Below are 25,158 nucleotides of genomic sequence, written 5' to 3'. Positions count from 1 at the left end.
GTGTTTTCCTCCTGAGTTTCCTGCTAGTTTTTAAGCAAAGAAAAAGCCAACAAAAACAGGTTTTTATTAAAACAGGCATCTTTAATGGAAATAGCAGCAGATAATTAATTCTACCAAGGTCAATAAAGTTATAATAATCTGTCCCACCAAACTGAAAAAAAATCACCTTTTATTAAAGGCATATTGATACCTATATTGATAGCAGGTAGATTGTTAGGAACATAATTTTACACTACTGTTATAGCACCTATTTGAATTCACAATAGTATTCAAATTTCTTAATATAGTAATGTGTAATAAACTTGGACTAAAAAACCTGTGCATGAAATATACTACTGAAGAACTTGAAATGCGTTCAAGAAGACGTGGTTAAAGTTGATGTAACTTTACCTCTGAATTTTCTTCTTTGTGTTGTACAGTATCAACCCATAATCCTTCATAAATGGATGTTTTTGTAAACATATGTATAGGGCCATATTTTGGCTCTCCAGTGCATAATTGCCTATTCACCTAATGCTTTTTTTTTTTTTTTTTGCTTCTGTATTTGGGTTGATCTGGGCTGACGCAACCCTTCAAAATCAATACGGCTTACTTGTGGCAGTATTATGGATAATCCAAAAAGAAGTAGGAGTGTAGTGGGTTGGGGTGAGGAATGTTAGTTTTTCACATTAAAAGAAATAAAACCACAGTCCCTAATCTTATTTAGTCTTTGGAGATTGAGGATTTTCCTTCCATAAATTCTGAAAGGCAAGGACCTAATATTAAATCCCCTTCTGGGATCTGTAAAACCAGGGATTCCACCAGTAGTGTAACCAGGGTGCAGTATGGGGTATCAGTCCTGGGTGCTAACTTAGAGAGAGGGTACCAGTGCTGCCTTGTCCTGCCAGGAGTCTTTGCCATGGCAGTCACAGCACAGCCATGGAAGAGGGCAGGCATAGCTTGTATATCTGGGGAACAGCAGGGTGGAATCATGCTCCTCCTGGGAGGCTTTGCCATAGGAGATGCAGCCCTGTGCCTGGAGTAGGGAGGGGAAGAAGGCACCAGAGCAGCTCCCAGGGAGCCTGTGCTTCTGTCTGCCCTTCATCCATGGAAGCTTCTGCTCAAGTAAAGAGATCCCCTATACGTAAGACTCTCTTTGCCCCCACCCCACTCACTGCCAGGGGTCAACATAATTCTCCCCCAACACATACACTTATGCCGTGGGCACTCAAAGAGCTTGCTGTGCTTCTGGATGTCAGCTGTACTACTCTTCTATTCCATTTAGATTGCTTTTAAATGATAGTTTTACAAATTCAGAGCTTGCTATACTTCTGAATCCCAGTGATTTCAGAGACCAGTAATATTCAAATTCTGTCCCGTAGAACAGAGATGTTTCTGTTGCAGTGGTGGAACACCTATTACTTCAAGCAGTGTTACTTTGTACTAATTGTAAACCAATTCCAAACATAATTTAAGGAGTTATTTTCAGAATGTTCACTCTATTTTGGTTAACTAAATGAAATCTGCTCAATAATCCATGGTTCTTGGTATTTGGGTAACCCCTTTTTGACTCATCCCTGTGAAGGCTCATATCCCTAGAAGAAACCAAGAACTGCACACAAACATCTATATGGGATATCAAAAATATCTCAGGTTTGGTTATTTGGTTAGTAGTGATGCATTCCTATATAGCAGGACTCCAGTAGGTAGATCCTCACAGAACCATAATAGTACACTGACTCAGCTTAGTAAATGTATTTTCTCAAATAAGAGTCAATTTTGTTTGGTGTTAATTACCCATTATTTAACCAAATATATTTCATTTATATAACTAGACTTGTTGTGGTCTTTGAAAAAGCAATGTATGCTGATAGTTGAAATCCACTGCCTAGCAACTCTGGTATTAACTTTTGTACTTTGGCTGGCATATGCTTTGAGTTGGATAAATCCCATGATGGCCCATATAACAACAATATTTTGTTCTGAAAGCAGGGCAATGAAACTATTCTAGACTTGCCATCCTTGCCAGCCGTATGTAGGCTTGGGGAAAGTCCTCCAACTAGAGGGAAATAGAGAGAGCTGCCTGGATTTAGAGAGCTGCTATTCTCACTTAGATCTGAGAAAGAATCTATGGTGTGGGTGGAGCAGTTGCTGTTTCTTTCTTAGTTATTTTAGTGAGACTGTAAGTGATATATCCTACATAAGATGCAGGCAATAATTAATACCAAGTTGGGAAAGGCAGCTCCTTCTAATTTGTGTTCTATTTTTCTTTCCATAAATTCTCTCACTCCCTCCTCTGTGTTCTTTCTATGTTTTCCACATTATATTTTCATCCTCTGTTGGCATCAGCTAACACAGGTGTGTGCAGTTCTGAAGAGACAGATTTAAACAGTTCATAACAGAGCAGATCAAGGTACAGTACCTCATTAACATGAAACCACAGAAACTTACCATCAGTTTGTCTTTGGAAGAACCTCAGAATGAGTTTATACACAGTTGTCCAGAAGTCAGGTTACCACAAAGCCCATAGATCTTATGTATTGAAAAAAGGCCAAAGTTTCTTACCTTTTGAAATGTTTAACCCTCACTCTTTAGATACTTTGCATCTTGCCAGTTATGGCAGACCATTGGGAAAGTAGAGCCTTGAAAGCTGAGGGTAGCTTTCCAGTTGGATTGTATTTAAATGATAGTTTTACAAATACAAGCAAGTCCCAACTCCAAACTGGGGAGGCTGCCAAGCCTCTGGAACAGAGGGTATTTTGTTACTTGTGCCTTTGCCAGTATGTCACTACCTTCTGTTATATCATTTACAGAAACTCCAACTCAAAGTTGTGCCAAAATTAATTGACATACATCAGCCTGATATTCAACCTCCCTGCTGAGATACCATTTCTAGAGCATTACTTCTAAATTTGATAGAGTTTCTGGGAACAAACACTCTTAGCTTGCTTTGGTTAGTGCCATAGCAGTTGTACCCAGATATAACCCCATTAACTTCAATGGTGTTACTCTTGATTGTAAATGAATATAATGAGATAAGCATCAGGCCCCATGTCTGCAGAAAGCATGAGTCAGTATTTCCAGGACTTTCATGTCATTTTTAGACCACAGCTACTTCTGGAAATTATTTTGCAGTGTAGGGTGAAAATGTGATTGTAGACCATGAAAAGTAGGGGAAATGAATCTTTCATCGTCCAGGAGAATGGACAAGAATGTGCTGGGGGTTTTCAGATGACCAAAATTTTGAAATAACCAGCAATCCCCTTACCCCATGGATGCTGGATAACAGCGATTTTACTGTAATATGTAGATTCTAGCCATAACCTCTAACTCAGAATTGTTAATCAATTGTAATTTGTGTTTAACAAAGTGTAATTTTTTTGTCATTATGAGGGCCTGATTGGACCATGGTTGGGGTAGCGCAAAGTGGGAGCAGAAAACCTGAGGTGTCTTCCTAAATCTGCCACTGACTCATTCTGAGGAATTAGGCAGCCCCTTTAGTTTTTCTTCATTTCATTTTTCTTCATTTCTAAAACAAACCTAATGGTATTCACCACCCCCTTGAAGCTGCTTTGGGAATTGTGGGAAATCACCATCTAAGAACTGAGCAGGGCTTCAAAATTTGTCTGACTCCTACTACCTTGAGGAGTAAATGAATTTGCCATTAATTCTTTCTTCTTCCCCCACACCTAAAGCCACACAACCAGAAACAGAAAACAGTGGCAGTTAAATACTGCTGCTTTTATACTGGCTTTAATTGTAACGTTGTTGATCAACTCTGTGCTTAATGAATATTTAAATATGTACTCTACCATATTTCCCCCTTCTGTTTCACTGCTTAACCTTCCTGGCTTCACTCCATTTTCCTTTTTACTGTATTAGATAATTGCCTGCCTTTCCCTGCATTCTTTTCAAGCATCTGTTTTTTCTTTGACCATTTTTGTGCCCTGGTGTCTGTCGTTTCCAACACCATGTGCTTTATTTCTTCCATATATATTTTTTGTTTTTCTACTCCTCCTTCCAAATGTATTTTTTTCTTATTTCTTCTTTGTAATCAGTCATGTCTTTCTATTTCTGTTCTCTCTCTTTCCCTGTCCACATTCATAAGTCCTAGAGTTAAAAAAAATTATCAGGCACAGAACTAAATTAAAGTGAGGGGCCCTACTCCCCAGGGATATTCCCTACTGATCAGCTAAACCCCCTTTCTGTCTTAGGAAATGCTGAGTGCTGCTACTCATTCCAGGGTCTGGAGGCCTTATCCAAGGGTCTGTATCTTTTATCACCTCCAGCTAGTAGACAGGTCTCCTACAAGTCTGAAAACCTACCCCTCACTTTTCCTCTGAAATAGCTCAAACTACTAGAAGAATGTTCTATCTTTCTAATCCTCCACCGTAAGTGGACATAGATGGCTTAGTCGTGAGTTTTCTGCTGCTCAATCTTTCCTCAAGCCCCTGTCTTTGTTTTTAATTCTTCAGTGATTATTTAAAAAAATCTAAATTTTCTTCTGCAGTGATTAGTTTTAGCATTTGCCTCTGCAGTAGCTTTTAAATTTTCCATTCTGTTTCTTTGTTGCCTGTATGCTGAGTAGCAGCCATGAAAGCTACCAAGGCCTTGGCTGGTTATCAGTATGTTGCAGTTTTAAGTCTTGATCAGGAGCAGAGGCACTATAACTGTCTGCAGACTTAGAAAATATCACCCATCAGTTGAAACTTAGTTTGCACTTGGTAGACTGCCTTGTCAGACATAAATGCTAGAAATAGCTTTATTTTTAATGAAAGAGGTAGTTTCTTCCAAAATGGGTGAGAATCCTGTACATGTACAATTAGGGCACATGAAAAAATGATGGAGCTTATTGCTCTAGAGTTTTTTGCTTCCAGTCAGGACATCTAAATGTGTAACAGGGACTCAGGCAGGAGCCCTGTTACTGAGGCTAGCTCCATGAGGAGTGACCTCTGAATGACCCTGCCAGGTGGAGAAGATTTCACACCTGGGGGAAAGATTGGAAAATTAGCCGGCGAAAACTGGAAATAAAATGGGCAGCGGGACATTTTACTGATTGCTTTCGGGCACAAGAGGAAAATGTGGGGGTAATCAAGACCCCAGGAAGACGGAGAAAGTGGAAAAGAATTCTCACTTGTCATACCAGAGAAAGCCATTAGCCCAGGACTCTGGAGAACAGGTCAGACACAGGGCTGATGACAATCTGGGAAATGGGACTGGATCTGGTGAGTGCAGGAAAGCACTGAGACTCTGGGAGCAGTTCCGCCCCGAGCCAAAAGAGAGACGGTGCCTCTGGGACAGTGCACGGGGAGGCAGGAACCCAGATTAATCCCTGACCTTGTCAGGGCTATGTCTGGTGAGAAGACAGCAAAACAAACAGTGCAGGAGCAGCAGGGGGTTGCTTTCAGTGCAAGCTGCAGGCAAAGAGTAAAAGAGGCGGAGGATCTCACTCTGCTAATGAAGTAATTATCAGTGGAACCTACTCAGTTACAAAGTAGCTGTAAAGTAACCAGACAAGAGTTTTCCTTTGTCTGTAGTCCAGGATGTCCTCTCCAATGAAGTAATTGTTGAGGTTTGTTAATGTATCTGTTATGTTGGAAAATAAACCCATACCTTAAGCGTTTAACACCTGAGTGGTATTTAACAATCAAAACATCAAAGCTCACTGATCTCCTCCTTTTTTCTTATTCAATCCAAGTCATGGCAGGTGAAAAGGAGGAAAGAGGCTAAGATTACCTTACATGCTTACAGCATGGGTGCAAATAACTGGACATGGGAGTTTATTTATGTCCAGCATGTGGAGCCCAGCCAGAGGATCCCAGTCTGGCCGGAAGCCCTGGGGGTCAGTCTGCCAGCCTGGGTCTGCACTGACCAGCGTCAGTGCGCTATAGGCAGGCTGGCTGGGGCACAAGGGTGCTTCAGGGCCGGGGCTGGCTGGCAGGCAGCTCTGGCCCTTAAGCACTCTCATGTCCTAGCCAGCCTGTCACCATCTACACGTGTGCTGCTGCGCACCAGTAAACTAGTACAGGTAAATACAAGTACTACCCTGCTGTGGAGTTTATTAGTTTTGTGCACACTAATAGGGATACACATGTAGATGCTGAGATGTTTACTGCAGTTAATTAATCAACTGTACAGTAAACGTCTCATGTAGATGTGCCTAGTTATCCAAAGCTGGAGCCTTTCTGGGTCCAAAACAATTACACTGAAATTCACATGACTGCATACAACCCTCTAAGATCCCAGAACTGCCAGATCAGCTGAATAATTTCCCTGTGAACATTTTTAAATGCTAGCAATTATCAGGACTAGAAACAAAAGCAATGGGAAAGGGGAAGTGGAGAGAGAGGGATAACACCAGCATGTGGAGCAATTTCTTTGTAGTCTTGTTGGGTTAAGAAATGTCAGTCACAAACTGACTTTTGCCCGTATTGATTTTTAAGATGGAATAAGTTAGAGAGGTAACATTTTGCTTTTTTCATTGTCCAAGAGGGGAAGAAGTAGCATGGCTCTGGCAATGTAGTTCCTCTTACTTGTTTAAAGCTGTTGAAGGGTAAAGCACAGGTCTCTCACACACTGATAGATGATAAATATGGACTGGTGTTACAGTTATGCTGGGAAAAACTCCTTTTCCCTGGCCAAAAGAGCAAGTGTACAGGTGTTCAAGCTATTTATAGCAGAAGCAATGCAATGCTTTCACCACAAACTGCTATCTCTTCCCTGCTTTAGCAAGTTTTCTAGTATCATGTGTAATGCCTGTACTCTTACATGTAGCACAGGAAGGGTCCCTAAGACTTCCATTATCCAACAGTCTTTTTCTCTTCCTCTACCCTACCAAGGGTACAGGGAGAGGGACCATAGCTGGCTCTCTGGTAGTCTACCCAGTGGTGAGTTGTCAAGGAATCCAGTGCTGATACCCTCTTCCCTGTCCCAGATCAGGGGACAGGGCAAGGGTGGTTATGGGCACTGCATCCTGCCTGGTACTGTTTATCAGCAGGACTGGGTAGGTGGAGACCGACTCCCAGCCATGGGGCCAGCTGAACTCCAGCTTGCTGGTGTGACTGGCCCCAACCCAGGTCCTCATAGTACCTCCATGGTTACTAAAGCACAGACTTTTCCCCAAACTTTGACAGCCATGGGAAAGCCCTACTTCCATGTCTAGAACATTGACAAGTGGCCATGATTTGGCTGCAGGCCCTGGGAACAACCAAGTTATTGCAGGATCAGGAGCAGCAACCAGGAACACTGCAGGTACCCTTGGAACAGGTCTGTTTCTACTCCATCCCTTGAATGGCACTGGGTTCACAATGCAGTTTAAAGGACAGTGTGGGTTCCACTTGCTGCTCTGGGTTTGGTCTCACAGAGCATCTTTCCCCTTCCTTAAGTGACTGGGGGCTTCCTCTCCCCTTGAGCTACATCCAGTTGATGCTCATGTAGTATCACCTATAGAATCATAGAAAGTTAAGGTTGGAAGGGACCTCAGGAAATCATCTAGTCCAACTGCCTGCTCAAAGCAGGACCAGCCTCAACTAGATCATCCCAGCCAAAGCTTTATCTACCCAGGTTTTGAAAAGCCTGAAAGGATGGAGCTTCCACCTCTCTAGGTAACCAGTTCTAATGTTTTACTACCCTCCTAGTGAGAAACTTCTTCCTTATATGTAACCTAAACTTCCCTTGCTGCAACTTGAGACCATTGCTCCTTGTTCTGTCATCTGCCACCACTGAGAGTAGTCTAGCTCCATTCTCTTTTGAACCCCTCTTCAGATAGCTTGTTTGCCATGGTGAAGGGGGGAACAAAGCAGAGTGGATTTTAAAAATGATTTTTTTTAAATAAAAAAAATTGGATTTTTAAAATTTAATTTTTTTTATTTAATTACATTTTCAAAATTTTCTTTGTTTAGGTGGGTGTTTTTTTTAAAAAACCACCTATATAAAGATCATCATAATTTACAGTATGTTAAAGCTCAAAGATATCATCATGGAATATGGATTATAACTTCTAATTATGTACTATATGAGACAATATATTCACGTAACCTATTTAGGACAAGACATGGACTATATTAGGGGCCCAGTTGTATGGAGTTTCCAGAGGCTTCTCTCTAGAATAGTAAAGATTAAAAAAAAACCCTCTACACAATGGGACTCAGTGCTCAATCTAGAAGATCTGATTAAGCATCTCTGTGATGCTTCAGTTCTCAAACTGTGGATTTGTATCTCCAGAGATAACATCTTTGTTAACAGTAGTATACGGAGATGAGAGATAACAGACCTAATTACCTACCCATCAGCCCTCTTGTCTCTGCAGGTTTGTGTACACAGTTAAGCCCTTACCTCTCTCTAAAAGTGCAGTTTCAAGAAGTTAAATGATCAAACAACAAGAATGCACTTTTTGTAGAAAACAGTGATTAAATTGAGGCTTCCTGACCAGTGATTTAAATCGTGATTTAATTCATGATTTAAGTCAAATCCACCCTGCAACAAATGCCTGTATTCTGCTCCTTTGCCCACCCCACCCCACCCCCATTTGCTACATTGAGTAGAGTGCCTGCCCATTGCCATAGTTTACCCCATGAATATGATCACAGCACATGTCAAGTGATAAAGTGTATAGTTTGCATACAACAGTGGAATGAGCTAGCCTCTGCTGCTTCAATAGGTGCATTAAGGAAGATGTGTTCAAGATTCATTTCAGCCTGCTATTCCTTACCTAGATGCAGACCCTGCACAGAGTGCGGTTAAATTCTTCTTGAGTCACTGCAACTTCCCTCTAGATAGACTTTGTACTGTTGGAGGCATGAAGTTTTGGTTTGTGGTGGTAAAGCTACCATAACTTAGAGCTGGAAATAGCTTAGCTTACTCTCTGCAAAATGCACGTCAGGGGAGTTCCTACATATTCTTTAAGTATTCTCCTAGCAACATTTTTAATAGTGGGGTCTCTTCCCTGCAGGCAGTAAATAAATATAACTCTGACAAAGTCAAAGTAAATAAATATAACTCTAACAAAGTCTGGCAACCTACAGCCTGTTGGTCAGATTTGGTTCATTGAGCCATTTTATCTGGCCAGCCCAGAGCCAGGGGATTTCTGCCACGTTACAGTGACATTTCAGCAGGTTGGAGCTTTAGCAGGGATAAAGGGCAGCAGCAATGTGGAGGAAATGGGGGCTGGCTCCAGCTCCGGAGCTTGTAGCATGGGCCATGTTGGAAATGGCCCACCCTCAGAGTTAAAATGTGGTTCCCCTTCCCCCCCCATAAAACCCACTGTTTTAGATTTTAAAATACCTTACAGAGAGTTATCAGAAAAATCAGCACAGTGGCTATCTTAATTTTCTTCAATATTTAATTTACCAAACGGGGAAAAAATCTGTTGTGAATCCTTGGTTGATTAACTGTTTGGTTTTTTTTTCATTTATTGGGTTTCAATCTAGCATTTTGCTGATGTGGTTATATCCAATGACAGCAGTGCTTTGTGTCCCTTCCATCCAAAGGTTTTCATTTTTTTGGCTGGTTGCTGGCTGTTCACTAGTGAAAGGTCATTGTTCTGCTACTGTTAGACACATACCATATTGATCTGAATCCAAGACTACTTTGATTTTAAGATGACCTATCAATTACAAGCTTCTATTTATGAATGTGTATTAGTTTGATATAATTTTCCATGTACGGAATCTAATTATTGGAAAGTCATCTTAAATTCTGTCCCACTCTCCCTTCCCCCACTGCTGCAGGAAGGTAACCAGTGGCAGGGCAGGTAGTGGGGGGCGGGGGAGGGTGGGCAAATGGCCTGATTCCGACCCTTTCCTCCCCAAAACCTGGCTTCCCCCATCTTTCACCCTCTGGTACCTACTGTCCTTGGCACCTGCCTGCTTCAGGGAACAACTCCGTCTGATGTAAAAAATATATGAACAGAGACTAAGGCAGGCAACAGGGGAGGGGAGTTAAGCAGGGAGGTGGGCAAATGGCATGCAGGAGGGGTATATATCAGGGTGCAAGCAGTGGGAGAAGGCAGGTGTTGGAGGGCGCAGGCACTGGGGGAGAAGCCAAGAAGTAGGGGGAATAGTGGCAGGGGGCAGACAGCAGGAGGCACAGGCATTGAGGGGGGCAGGTGCCAGGGTGCCAAGTAATGGAGGGGGCAGTGGCAATGGAGACCGCACTAGCAGGGGGCAGAGGTGGCAGGGATGTGCAGAATGAGGGGAAAAGTAGGGGGTAGCCAATTTGTGGGGGCAGAGATGGCACGGCGCAGGCAGCAATTCCAACCCCAAGCCTGGATCACAGCCAGAGCCCCAGTAGCTGCCTTCTCCCCAGCTTGTATTTGAATCCAAGATGAGGGACTTTTCTTCCTAGGTTGAAGGGGGGCAGGGGTGGAACTTGTCTTGGATTTGAGTAAATACAGTAGATAACTTGGGGCTTTACCATACTTGAAATGTTGCCCTACTGAATCTGTTAGCTGAAGTGTTCTCTATGTGTCTTTTTGTGTACTCCTGCTACAGAACTTATTCCTTGCTTTAGAATAATCAGTGCATAATTTTAAAGGCTATTGAATATAATATATGATGTTCCACAGCTGAGAGAATAATGTTCTGCTAAGTGAAAAATCTTTCAGTTGATGGAGATCATTATATTGAGCTGCATGTCCCGACTGTCCAGTCTGTTGTGGAAATTAGCTAGGGAGTGAAGGCATGGCAAAAATTTTACATTCACCTTTCCCATTTGTTTATTACCCAAGGCATCTCTAATAAAGCTAGTTTATTGCTATAAGTTAGGGTGGAAGCCATCTGACTTATAGCAATAAAACCTTAAAGCATGCAACTCCAGCCTTAACGCATGCAACTGTAGATACGCCACACTCCAACCTTAAAGCACTCCTCTTTGTCCTTAAAGCATACAACTGTAGATGCACAGTAACTAAGGTTTGATGCATGACCCTGGTTGTGGGAATGAATTTGAAATTCATGTAACATCAGCGTATAGAAGATTATTTGCATGTACTGTCCACTCCTGCCAGTACATGCCAGCTCTTTTTACTTTTTAGTAAGACAATAAGTGATGTTTTCCCCCATTCTGCTCTTCCAAAAAGCACCTATGATTTTTTTTGAAATATAACAATTGAAGCATGAGGGGTTACAACAGCATGGACTAAATGTACCTGCAAGAGACAAATACAGACAATTAAAATGCACATCCAAATGAATTCATAATTCATAATATAATTATTTTTTAAAAGGATGAAAGTGTGTCCCTGCTGTCCTCCTTCAACCTCTATTTATATCTTTCTAATATGTGCAGGTATGCCAGCCCTGCAGACAGTACACTGCACCCTGCCAGGAAGCTTTTCTCCTTTGTTTGATCACTTCCTTGAGAGCCAACCTTTGCTTTGGCTAGGTCAGCCTGCTGAAGAGCCAGCATCACTGGCCTTCCAGGAACTACACAGCATGCCAAGGCTGTAGATAGTTTGAACTGCACTGGATCAAGATCTGTCAATCAATTGAAAGAACGTTTTAAAACTACAGGTATCTTTTTCATAGGAGATGTTTAGTACCCAGGACCTTAAATGAATACCTTTTTCACCCCATGGTTATGCTGCTCATGTAAAATAAAAGCAAACCCCTTTTAGTATGTCAGGTAATCAGCTGTCATCTTTTAGCAAGGGCAGAAACTAACATGCCTATTCTATTATCTTTAAACATTTCCCTGTGTTCTCCATACCTACTGATAAATGAGAAAAACACTATGTTCCTTACCCTTATGTTCAGCTTGCTATACCTCTGCGAGTTATTCATAAAGTATTGTTGAATAATTATATCACTCGAGAATCTGATAGCTAGCTGCAGAAGTATAACAACCAGGTTTTGCGCAGTGGTAGCATCTGAGTCAGTGGCAGCCACCATGTTTGTATCCCTTCTAAGCAGGTGCGCAGGGCTGGTGCCCGAGTCACCAATCTCTAGTTATGCTATTGGTTTAATTGGAATAGCTCTATTACATACAGTGGACTATCAAACCAAAGCATATAGCCCCAACACCCTTCAACCCCTAGATCTCAAAAGGAAAAAAAACCAAACACATGGAAAAGACAGATCTAAGTGGGAGCCTACCCACTATTACAACGGTTTGTCCTATGCATTGCAAGTTACTGAAGATTGGTAAAGAGGATGAATGGACACAAGTTACAGAAAACAAGGTTGCATCACAATTTTTACTTTGTGCTGTGCAATATGGTCTTAATAGTTGTTTTTTAATTCACAGTGGCACGTCTACACGAGACACTGATGGTGCATTCATTACTGCGCAGTCATTTAGTACTTTTATAAACAAATATTTGTTTGTACAAGTACTAAATGACTGCACAGTAGCACTGATGAATGGCTTTTTTGTGATGCTGACAGCACAGTAACCCAAGACTGCTGCACAGCAACCTCCTGTCATGGTTTCTACCATGCAACACTACTGAATAGTCAGAATCTTGTGTAGATGCGGCTAGTATTTTTTTAATTATGTGGTAATAAGATGCATCTCTTCCCTGCCTTCTGCCTGACTTCAAACTAAGATGGCTGCCTACCTCTTTATGTTGTACTAAATATTCTAGTAACAGGAGATCTCATTAGAGTATCCAACTGAGCAGTATGGAGATTCTGCAGTTTTTATGTGCAGATATGAAGGCATGAAGATTAGTAAGATTATACTGTGCCTATGTTGGTAGTTTGTAGGTTTCAGCTATGAAACATGACTTTCTTCAGGGGTAAAGAAAGAGTTACTCCACTGTGCTTGTAATGCCAGCAATAGCACTTCAGATTTTTGGTATGGCAAATGAAAGACCATTAGTGTTATAAAGACCCTTATCAGGATGAGATAATTATCCAGCCTTTGCCCCGTATACCAGTGAGAACCTGCTGATTTTGGTTAATATTTCTTTGAGGCAGAATAATAATTAAATTGTTCGTTCTGCACACCATCCCTCAGACATTAGAGGCATGAAGGCAATGAGTGTCTGAAGACCCCAGGCTAGTAGAAGACACTGGGAAACCAGGCAGTGATCAGGTGCTTGAAGGGGAGGAACTGTTACCACCAGTGCTGATTCCCTTTTGACTCAAATGTGGGAAAAGTCCCAGAGGCATTCCTTCCCTGCTCCAGCCAGGGGCTGTGGGAAGCAGCTGCACAAGCTGCTGGGCTTAGCCAGGGACAGCAGCAGCAGTGGATGGGTTCCTCCTTCCTGTGTCTGCTTCCTGCCCTCTCAGCCTCAATATGCAGGCAGGAAGCAGATGTCAGGAGGAGGAACCTGTGCACACTCATCACTCTCCGTGTTCAGGCCTGGATCCCCATGCAGCTGCTCCCTGCAGCCTACAGTGACAGTTGTAGGGGGGTTGGTTCCACCATGCAGCACCTGCTCCAAGCCATGAGGGTCACAGTAGGGGAACAGCTGATGCAGAAAAAGGAAACTTGCCCACTGCCACTACTAAAGTGGGGCAGGAGCATCTCTGGGGATCCCCCTGTGCCTGGGTCAGCCAGACACAGCAGAAGTGATAGTGGAAGGGGGTGCATCTGGATTCACCATTGTTGATGCCAGTGTCTAATCCCTTCTGAGTTACAGAGCTTGTCAAACTATGCTTGTATCCAGCATGAGGTTCTGGCTTGGATATTCTTTATAATGAGCAGGGATCCTGGTTTTCTGTTTCCCACAGAAAAACAGAGAAAACCATGGATTTCCCCTTTTTATCAGAGAAAATGCAGATTTCTCCTTTTAGCAGAGAAACCCACGGATTCCCTGCTTTTGAAAAGAGCTCTACAGGCTGGTTGAGCTCCAGCCTGCAAGAGCTGTTTGCAAACAGGGTGGGAAGCCCCCAGCCCTGCCAGGAGGGGAATGGAGAGGGGGAAAGGTGGGGCCTGAAGCTATCAGTCAGCCACAGATCTGCTTAGCTTAGCTTTACACTTCGGTCCTGGAGCCTGAGGTTAGTGGGGCTGGCAGGGGGTTGGGGGCCCCTCTGGCAGGGCTGGGGGGTTGTGGGTCATGGCTGGGGGGGCACTGGCTGGCCTGGGGGGGGGCAGGAGCTGGCTCCAGCCCCACCTGAACAGGCAAAGCAGTGGGGGAGCCAGCTCTGTGCTGCTTCTGCTGCAGTTGCCTGGTGTTGGGAGCAGGGAGCTGCAGATTTGGGTCCCTGGCCCCATATCCCTGGCAACTGGAGGCTCCCTCTAGCTGGGATCCAGGGACTGTGGGTCGGGGCAAGAGGCATGAGTAGGGCAGAGGGATGTTGTGGGGCAGTGAGGGGCACCAGCAGGGTTGGGAGGGCTTTGGAGGCAAGTGAGGGTCACCAGCAGGGCTAGGGAAGGCTGCAGGGGGCTTTTAATTTTAATAATGAATTTGGGGGGGGGTTATCAGAGAATTTCCTATTTTTTGTCAGAAAATTTGTGATTTTTTTTTATCAGAGAGAACCAGGAGCCCTGATAATAAGTAGTGCTTGCACTTAATCTGGCTTGGAATTTCCCTTGGTACAAATACTATAGCGGTGGGCAAAAGGATGAACATGGAAAACAGAGCTCTTGCAATATTAATGAATGTCCTTTTGTTTTTCCTCGTCTTTTGTAAATTGTGTAATGCCCAATTTGGATAACATTCATTATTAACTGATTTGTTGTCACTGACCAGCTGTGGTGTTATGCATGACCTTTATGATTCAGTAAAAATGAAGATGCAATATCCAAATTTATATAAATCCCTGTTATTTTGAAAATATTGGTTTGTGTGCAATATAGCAAAATAACTTCTTATTAATGTGCAGCATAAAAAATTGTGCCTAGAATTCCTACTCACAAAAGTAATCACAGTGTAATTATAAGATCAGAAATGGAAGAGGCCTATTAGATCATCTTATCTATTACCCTGACAATGAAGGATTGTTCCCTACAATACATTCTTCAGTGTTTTTTTCTAATTCAGTTTTAAACAACCAAAGTAATAGATTTCCACCAGTTCTCAGGAGATGGCATTCTATAGGAGATAGAATCTTGGTGTATAGTCAAGTTTGCCTTGATATTGTATTTAAAGTCTGGTTTTCCTAGGTAGATGTCTTTTTTTCACCACTCAATTCCACTTTCATTACAGTCTTTTTAAAGATCAAACAATTGTGAATTATGATTATATCTATTTTAGATGCTGTGTGGTTAAATATACATCATAAGCTCTTTCCGTTCACCACAATAATTCAGTCCCTCCAGCATTTCTTTTTGATTAGATTTGGATATTTATTTAGAACTCAGATGCCTGTAACAAATACTTTTGATAATTTAAAGCTTGTCAAAGATCACAGATTCCAAAATAGGAACTGAAAGTTATATTCCTCGCCTGTCTATAAAATATGCAATGCTGGGAGCAACAGAGTAGGAGCAAATCAGGGATTTGTTTTAGTTCAGTAAGGTGCTGAATTTGTACGTTCAATTAAGTTCAAAATACTTCAAGTTGTGAAATCTAGTCTTCATTTGGTGAAAGGGTCTTACCATGCCAAGATATTGAGTGTTTATGGAAAAGTGAAAAATAGATCCTGAATTCAAATATTACATGACCTCAGAGACGTATAAACTGTAAAGTTTATATTTTGGTAAACATTAGTCCCCAGATTTTGGTAGGTTGGATTCAGGATTTTTGTTTTTTGTCCAGTAGTAAACAGGTCAGTTTCAACACAACTAAATAATTATTATGTGTTCAGTGTGTTAGTTCAGTAAAGTAAAAGGATATCTCAGTTTCTTCGATGGCTTAGTTTCTTCACAGCTCTATGAGCACTCGTGGGGCACTGGCCAGGTACCAGAGGATTGGAAAAGGGCCGGTGTGGTCCCCATTTACAAGAAGGGGAGAAAGGAGGACCCCGACAATTATAGGCCAGTCAGTCTTACCTCAATCGTTGAGAAGACCTTTGAGAAAATTATCAAGGAGAACATCTACAAGGGCCCAGCAGGGGAGGTAATGCTCAGGGGCAACCAACATGGGTTCATTGAGGGAAGGTCCTGCCTGATTAACCTAGTTTCTTTTTATGATCAAGTCCCAAGTCCTTGGACAAGGGTGTCAGGGTGGATGTTGTCTTCCTGGACTTTAAGAAGGCCTTTGACATGGTTTCCCACCATATTCTCTTAAAAAAGCTAGGTGACTGCAGCATTGATGCCTGCACGGTCAGATGGGTGGCAAATTGGCTAGATGGTCACTCCCAGAGTGTGATGGTGGATAGGTCATTTTCAATCTGGAGGGATGCGGGCAGTGGAATCCCCCAGGGCTTGGTCCTGGGGCCTGTACTGTTCAACAACTTTATCAGCAATCTGATGACACCAAGTTATGGGGCGAGGTGGACACACTGGAGGGGAAGGACAGAATCCAGCTAGATCTAGACAAATTACAGAGGTAGGCAGATGAGAATAGGATAGAATTCAATGAAGACAAGTGCAAAGTGCTGCATCTAGGGAGAAGGAACCAGCAACACACCTATAGGCTGGGAAACACCCTTCTTGTCAACACAGTGGGAGAAAGGGATCATTGTTGAATCCAGGATGAACATGAGCCGCCAATGTGAGGAAGCAGTCAGTAAGGCTAGCATACCTTGTTGTTCATCTACAGATGCATCACAAGCAAGTCCATGGAGGCAATCTTTCTCTATGTGGCATTGCTCAGGCCACAGTTGGAGTACTGCATCCAGTTCTGGGTCCTGCACTTCCAGAGGAATGTCGCTAGCATTGAGAGGGTCCAGAGGAGGGCCACTCACATGGTCAAGGGGCAGCGGGGCAGGCCCTACGCAGAGAAGCTAAAGGGCCTGAACCTATTCAGCTTCCACAAGAGAAGGCCGAGAGAGGATCTGGTGGCTGTTTACAAACTCATCAGGGGGACCAGCAGGAATTGGGTGAGGCTGTGTTTCCCTGAGCACCACCCGCAGTTACTAGGAATAATAGCCACAAATTGTTAGAGAGAAGGTTCAGGCTAGATAGGCATCAGGAGACATTCATAGATTATAGATTCATAGATGTAGGGTCAGAAGGCTGAACACGTTCAGGCCCCATAGCTTTTCCTCATAGGCCTTGCTGTCCCTGGATCATGCAAGTGGCCCTCCTCTGGACTCTCCCGATGCTGGCCGCATCTCTCCTAAAATGCAGTGCCCAGAACTGGATGCAGTACTCCAACTGTAGCCTGATCAGTGTTGCATAGAGGGGGAGGATCACCTCCTTGGCCCTGCTTGTGATGCATCTGTGGATGCATGACAAGGTGCAGTTGGCCTTACTGACTGCATCCTCACGTTGGTGGCCCATGTTCATTTTGTAATCGATAATGACTCCAAGATCTCTTTCTGCCACTGTGCTTTCAAGAAGGGAGTTCCCCAGCCTATAGGTATGCTGCTGTTTCTTACTGCCCAAGTGCAGTAACCTGCACTTGTCAGTATTGAATCCCATCCTGTTCTCGTTTACCCACCCCTGTAACCTGTCCAGGTCCAGCTGTATCCTGTCCCTCCCTTTTAGTGTGCCCACCTCACCCCAGATCTTGGTGTCGTCAGCGAATTTGAACAGGGTACTTTTCACCCTGTTGTCCAAGTCACTAATACAGAGATTAAACAGTGTAGGCCCAAGGACCAAGCCCTGGGAGACCCCACTACTCACATCCCTCCAGGTTGAATATGGCCCCTCCACCACCACTCTCTGGGTGTGGTCCCTCAGCCAATTTGTGACCCATCTGACTGTGTAGGCATGAATGCCACAGTCACCTAGCTTTTTAAAGAGAATGGGGTGGGAGACAGTGTCAGAGGCCTTCCTGAAGTCCAGAAAGACTACATCCACTACGACACCTGCATCCAATGATTTTGTGACCTGATCATAGAAGGCAATCAGGTTGGTCTGACAGGACCTGCCCCTAATGAAGCCATGCTGGTTGCCCCTGAGCATTGTCCCCCTGAAAACTCTTGAGGGGGCTGAAAGGAGACTTGATCACTGTGAATGTGGTTGCTCCTGTATGGTGTAGATTAAAGCTACAAAAAGTGGTCTCCAGGTGCAATGAAGTTATAGGGGGAGGTTGTAAACTTGCCATTGCAGTGAGGTGAGTTTCTTTCTTTTCAAGGGTGCACTTCAATTTATTCTATACAGAACTGTATGCTTTGTATATGCAAATAAGGAAGACTGGGCTGGGTAGTTGTCTTTTCTGGCTCCCATTTCTTTCCTTTGTTTGTCCTCTTTTCTCCCATGCTTTCCATTTTACCTGTATGTAAGATGTAGTTAATTGTATTGTATTGTATTTAATCAATCCCTTTAGGTCTCCTTCTCTTATAGGTATAAGGCCCCTTCCCTCCCTTTAAATGTATAACTTGGCTTTTGGGTTTTTTCACTTGGGTATCGGCCACAGCTGAAGATAGGAAACTGAGCATATTGTGGTGCTCTTAGGGGTACTGCTCATGTGCTCTGAGTTAAAGCAATCACCAGGTTTGGGTCTGGAAGAGATTTTCCCCACGTCAGGTTGGCAGGGATCATGGACATTTTTTTGCTGTCTTCTGTAAATTCACTGCCACTGCAAGGAGCCAATTCACTGGGGGATGACATGGCTATCTTCAGTGATACACTACACTTTTTAAGGCCTTTAATCTCAAGTTCCTAAGTTTTTTTCAAACTGTGTGACTTGTCATCTGTAGAGAGTGTGCGTGGAAGTCCTGTGGACCCTTTTGGACTAAATGTCTATATATGCCTCATTTATTTAGGTTTGAAATGCCAAGTGGTATTTCTAGACAAGTACATTGATTCTTTACTCGAAGCTTCCATTTTCCAGGAGAGGGTACGATCTGCTGCGTTTGGGTTCAAGACACTCAAGTTATGGTCATGGCTCCATCATACGGTGTGATCTTATTCAAGTTATTTAATTTATTTGGCTGCTCACAGATTTAAACCCCCCCCCCCAATGGTGCTTTACTTTAAGCTCAGTGTATCCCTACACTAAGCACAGCACATGGCCCAGAAGAGGTATCGCATTAGTTTGACCTGGCTCACCCAACATCTGTATAGATTGGGTGCTTCAGCAGGACCCTTTTGGCTTCAATTTAATAGGTGATTGAATCAGCTAGAAAATAAGTGTGTCAAAAAACCCTGCTGATGTGCCCAATCTATACAGATGCTGCAGAGCCAGGTCAAACTAACACACTTCCTCTTCCTGTCAAGCTCTGTATTTTTATTTTATTTTTTTCCCCACGTCTGTCAACACCCTTTGTGTATCTGTTTCCCTGAAGAGGATTTTCAAAAGTGAGTAGGGGTTTTAGTGCCCGATTTGAGACATCTGTAATGTCTATGATTTTCAGGTTGTTGGGCAGCTGTTCTCTGTAAGGTAGAAGCCTCAAAGTTGGCGGAAGTTTGAAAATGTGGCCCATAGCTCTAATATGAGACCAGTATTATCTGACCTGTGTTTATCCAAAGTGCTTTAAAATCTATGGATGAAGAGTGCTAGTGGCAGTGTTATTTTATTCCAAAATAGAAGTTTAGAGGGATCATCATTGTCTTATTTTCATTAGATCTGATCATGAACAAAACCAAGGAACTGTGGTTAATAAAATGCAATGCATATTTTTAACTTTTCCGCATGTATGAATGTACTGGTCCAAGTTTTTAACAGTGGCCTCAGTATAGTGTTTTCAGTAAATATGGGACACACCAACTTTTAGTGTATTCAGTTTTGGTGCCTAGACTTCTATATGTATAATTTCTGTATGAAAACTAGAAAAACTGTCTGGATGTGGTAAAGAATTTTAAAAAAGAATAGAATTTAATCAGAAAATGTAGATTTAGCAGATGCAAAATATTTTAGAAAAACATCTGCAGTTCATGAAACTTTTTGGCAGTCCAAATAGGCACCCCAGCAGGTGTGAGTTACCTCTGCAATTCAGACTACTTACCAGCCAGGTCTTCTGGGCTAGGGACAGACATTCAAAAAGCCTGAGCCTGAATTGATTCAATCTTTGCAGGTTAGTCCAACCTGGCTAGGCTAAACCAGTTTGTAACCATGAAGACATCCCAGAAATGCAGGCACATGCCTGTAGTGGCTCGGGATAAAAGCTGGGGGGCACTAGAACAGCCCTCAGGCGTGAATCCAGGAGATGCTAGAGCAGCCTTCCCTTCCCTTCCACAGTGATCAGCTGAGGGGGGTATGGCCTGGCAGGATGCTCTGATTAGGGAGGGATTCCTCCTCCCCCCCTCCACTTCCGAGCAGCTCAGCAGGGAGTTGTTAACATGGTGCTTATCACCCCGAACTCAGTATTTATCGCCCCATCAGAAAACAAAGCCTCTTTCCATTATTTCAAGCTCTTCTTAAACAGCTTTTCCAAGAAAGGAAAGGATGGACATTGCTAGGTGCCTGTTGATTAGCTCCCAAAAGCCCTAAGCTGATGCAATCCTGTTTGCTTTTGTCTCGTCTCCCAGGGCATGGACTGTAGCCAGCATATGATATGCTAGCTAATGCTGAGAGGTGTCTGTGCAAGGTAGAGGGGAGGGGGAAATCCCTGCTTCAGAAGGAAGTGGTGAGGGGGAGCGGAGGAGCAGGAGGATGCCAGGCAGAGACTGCTGTACCTGCAGTCTCTGCCAGAGCTGCAGCCAGGGAGCAGACGGGAGGGACCAGTCCAGCTCTCTGGAGCTGAGAGCCCTGCCCCACCCAAACCAAAGAGCATGCTAGGATGCTGGGAGTGTCTGGTTTATCTTAAACCAGCAAGGGCTCTAGGACAGACGTTTCACAAACCGATTTGAGCCAAATCAGTTGAGTCTGGTACTACATTCAACCAGGCTGATCTCAAACTGATTTCAGCCATTTTCAAACTGGTTTATGTGCACTGAACATCTGTTCTGTTACAGGTTTAAACCAGTTTCTGATCACTTAAAGCGGTTTATGTGTAATGTCTGTTCCTAGTCCTGAGGTCCCTGCCTTTGGGCCATAGGCTGAAAGCCTTTGCAGCCACAGCTGTATCTGGGGCTCAGTGCTTATCGCTGCAGCAGAGAGTACTGACAACACTAAAGAATGTATTGTAGGGAACAGACCTTCATTGTCAGGGTAATAGATAAGATGATCTAATAGGTCTCTTCCATTTCTGATCTTATTGGACACCCTGATAATCCCAGCTTCAGCCAGCACTCTCAAAGTTTCCATGCTTCCTCTCCTGTACCTGGGACCCCTGGTAGCTACTGACTGAAAATTGATATTCTACTAATAGCAACTCTGAAGCTGACAAAAAATATAATTTAAATTACAGCTTCCAGGGTTCTGGGGAGAAAATTTAATTTCAGAAACAGCATACATCAGTCTTTCTAAATTGTAATTTCTTTGCATATTTCCATTTGTTAGGAAATTTTTACAAACCAGGTTTATTTTGAATTGTAATCTAGACAGAGGTGGAGAACTATCTAAATTATGGCATCCTGTTTTAACAGCATTCCTCTCTAACACATTCCTGCCAACCCTATCCAACATATAGTTTCATAGTTGGTAGGGTCGGAAGGGACCTAAGTAGATCATCAAGTCTGACCCCCTGTCATGGGCAGGAAAGAATGCTGGGGTCAATTGACACTGGCTAAGTGACTGTCTAGCCTCCTTTTGAATACCCCCAGGATAGAAGCGAGCACCACTTCCCTTGGAAGTTGGTTCCAGATCCTAGCCACCCTGACTGTGAAGTGTAGTTCCTCCTAATATCTAGCCTGAAACTACTCTCAGTCAACTTACAGCCGTTATTCCTTGTTACTGCCGGTAGTACTTGGGGGAACAGGGACTCTCCCATAGCCTGCTGGTCCCCCTTGGCCAGTTTGTAGATGGCCAACAAGTCTCCTCTCAGCCTTCTCTTGTGGAAGCTGAACAGGTTCAGGTCCTGTAGCCTCTGCTTGTAGGGTCTGCCTTGCTGCCCCCTAATCATGCGAGTGGTCCTTCTCTGGACCCTCTTGATGCTGTCCACATCCCTCCTGAAGTGTGGGGCCCAGAACTGGACACAGTACTCCAGCTGTGGCCTGACCAGTGTCACATAGAGGGGGAAGATCACCTCCCTGGACCTGCTTGTGATGCATCTGTGGATGCATGACAAGGTGCAGTTAGCCTTCCTGACCACGTCCCCACATTGGCAGCCCATGTTCATTTTGGAATCAATAATGACACCAAGATCCTTTTCTGTCTCTGTGCTGACTAGAAGGGAGTTCCCCAGCCTGTAGGTATGCTGCTGGTTCTTCCTCCCCAGGTGCAATACCTTACACTTGTCAGTATTGAAACCCATCCTCTTCTCATCCGCCCACCCCTGTAACCTGTCTAGATCTAGTTGCAGCCTGTCCCTCTCCTCTAGTGTGCCCACTTTTCCACACATTTTAATGTCATCTGCAAATTTGAACAAGGTGCTTTTCACCCCCTTGTCCAAGTTACTGATGAAGATGTTGAACAGTGCGGGCCTGAGGACCGAGCCCTGGGAGACCCCACTCTCCACGTCCCTCCAGGTTGAATAAGACCCATCCACCACCCCTCTCTGGGTGTGGTCCTCCAGCGAATTTGCAACCCATCTGACTGTAGGCATTGAAGCCACAGTTGCCTAATTTTTTAATTAGGATGGGGTGAGAGACAGTGTCAAAGGCCTTACTAAAGTCCAGAAAGACTACGTTCACCACAACACCTCCATCCAAGGATTTTGTGACCTGGTTGTAGAAGGCCACCAGGTTGGTCTGACAGGACCTGCCTCGAATGAACCCATGTTCGTTGCCCCTAAGCATGATCTCCCCTGCTGGTCCCTTGCAGATGTGTTCCTGGATAATTCTCAAAGAGCTTCCCCAGGACCAAGGTAAGACTAACGGGCCTCTAGTTTCCTGGGTCCTCCTTCCTCCCTTCTTTGAACATGGGGACCACATTGGCCCTTTTCTAGTCCTCCAGCACCTCACCAGAGCACCATGAGTGCTCGTAAAGCTGTGCCAGGGGTCCCGCAGTGACCTCTGCTAATTCCCTCAGCACTCTGAGGTGGAGATTGTCAGGAGCTGCTGATCTGAACACGTCTAGTCCCACCAGAAGTTCCCTGACTAGGCCCTCACTGACCCAGGGTCTGGCAGTGCCTCCCCTGGGATCCTGGTGTGGAGGATGCCCCGGTCCCTGCTCAAAAAGGTAGAGGCAAATAAATTGTTAAAGAGGTTAGCTTTGTCATCTGGTGTGACCACCTGATTTCCTAGCATACCTTGCAGAGGCCCTACATTATCTGCTACCTTCTTTTTACCCCCTATGTATTTAAAAAAGGACTTACTGTTATCCTTGATCCAGGTCGCTAGTCCTAGTTCCATCTCCACCTTAGCCTTCCTAACAGCCCCTCTACAGTCTTGAGTAATGGAGGTATAATCCTCCTTGGTGATGGCCCCTCCCTTCCATTGGGTGTACACCTCCTTTTTAGTTTTGTGGTGTTCCTGGATACTTTTGGTGAGCCATAGGGGCTTTTGAGCACTCTTGGCCCCTTTGATCCACATTGGGAATGTCACCCTTTGGGCTTGGAGGATCGTCTCCTTAAGGAACAACCACTCTTCTTGGATTCTCATCTCCCCTTCCCTCTGGGACCTCAGTGCCTCCCCAGCTAGTCTCCTTATCTCATTGAAATCTGCTCTCCTGAACCCTAGGGCTGTAGCCTTGCTGCAGGCCTTTGACACCCTGAGCTGGATGGTGAATTCCAGTAGGCGATGATCACTATTGCCCAGGTGGTCGAGCACCCACAGTCCACATGTCCTTCAGAATGCAGCCTCATGACTGTCTTCCTCATTTCCTGCACTGGAGGAATCCTTTCCCAATTGAATACAGGATTTGTAGAGATCTTTTATAATATTATGTAGTCATTTTACCTGAAAGCCTAACTTCTGCTAGGTGTTAGAGCAAGGAGTGGGGGGGGGGGGCATATGGCACCCCCACGTTTGTGCACCATAGGCTTGCTGCAGTCTGGGTGAACCAGCATGTGTAGAAGCCACCTCCATGGCCAAACGTGAGACCCGGTGCGACAGGACAGAACAGAGGTGAAGGCAGTGCAGCCCCACTGTGCCCCTCCGTCATGTTACCTGAGCCCCTCCCCACTCCCTTGGCAAGTCATGTATGCCCCACAACCCCATGGACTTACCTGGGAGAGCTGCAGAAGCTTCCTGGCTGCCACATTCATGTGTTCACGCGCACATGCACGTGGTACCCCTGCCTGATCTGACTCCTCTCGCACCCCCCAGCCCCACACAGTCCCTTGCTGGCTGGAACTCAGCCAGCCTGCAAGGGAAAACCTGTAGTTTCCCACATTTTTCTCTTTTGAAGGAGAAAACCTGTGATTTTCCACATTTTTCCATAATTGTTCACAAGCCTTTCATATATTCTTGTGACTCACGTTTGGATCATAACCCATGGGTTGGGAAACACTGCAGTAAAACATACCACATAAGATCCTTGCCTCTCATATATTTTCTGGACTGCAACAACAACACTCTGACCCTACTTAAATATTACTCTTATTCTCTCTGACCTAATCCTCCAACACTAAAATAGAGACAAAATATTCTTTCTCCTCTCAATTTTTATTGTCTATTTAGATTTAAGTTATTCGAGCTTGTGTCTTATTGTGTATTTCTGTGGGACAGAGGAGCTTGTTAAATATAACCTATATTAAAAGTTAATATAATTTTTATATGAACATTTTCTCTTGCTAGGCAAAGATGACAGAATTGTTCTCCTACATAGGTAATTAAAACTATTTTTTGTAACAATAGCAGTGAGTTTTAGCTTTTTCTCCTAATTGCACCCCTACCCCCAACCCCCCGCCCCATGCACTTGGAATAGTCTTAGTTATAACATTGCTGAAACTGAGCTTCTATTTTTGTTAAACAAAACATAAAAGCATTTCTGTGGTAGAAAGCTGCCGGACTATCATTGGTACCAGTTTCACAAAACTGAGCATTTTTGTATGCTACCTTGAAAAACACCAGGCTTACAGATTTATGGCACCAGTGAGTGAATTTAGTTTCTTGGAAAACGGAAGAAAAATGCCATCCTTGAGGTTTGCATTTGATATATCCTGTACACATCAAGTTTTGAATTCTATTTTTTTTTCCTGAAAGTCAAGTCAATTCTGTGAAAACTGTGGAGTCTGTTGATGTTTGCTGTATTAGACGTTTTCCTTGGGCAACATGTTGAGTTCTTAATAACTCTATATTTGTTTCATTGTGTTC

This window comes from Crocodylus siamensis, chromosome 7 (genome assembly GCF_052110815.1).
Source record: "Crocodylus siamensis isolate JL-2025a chromosome 7, ASM5211081v1, whole genome shotgun sequence".
Taxonomy (NCBI): Eukaryota; Metazoa; Chordata; order Crocodylia; family Crocodylidae; genus Crocodylus; species Crocodylus siamensis.
This window is presented reverse-complemented; position numbering follows the sequence as displayed.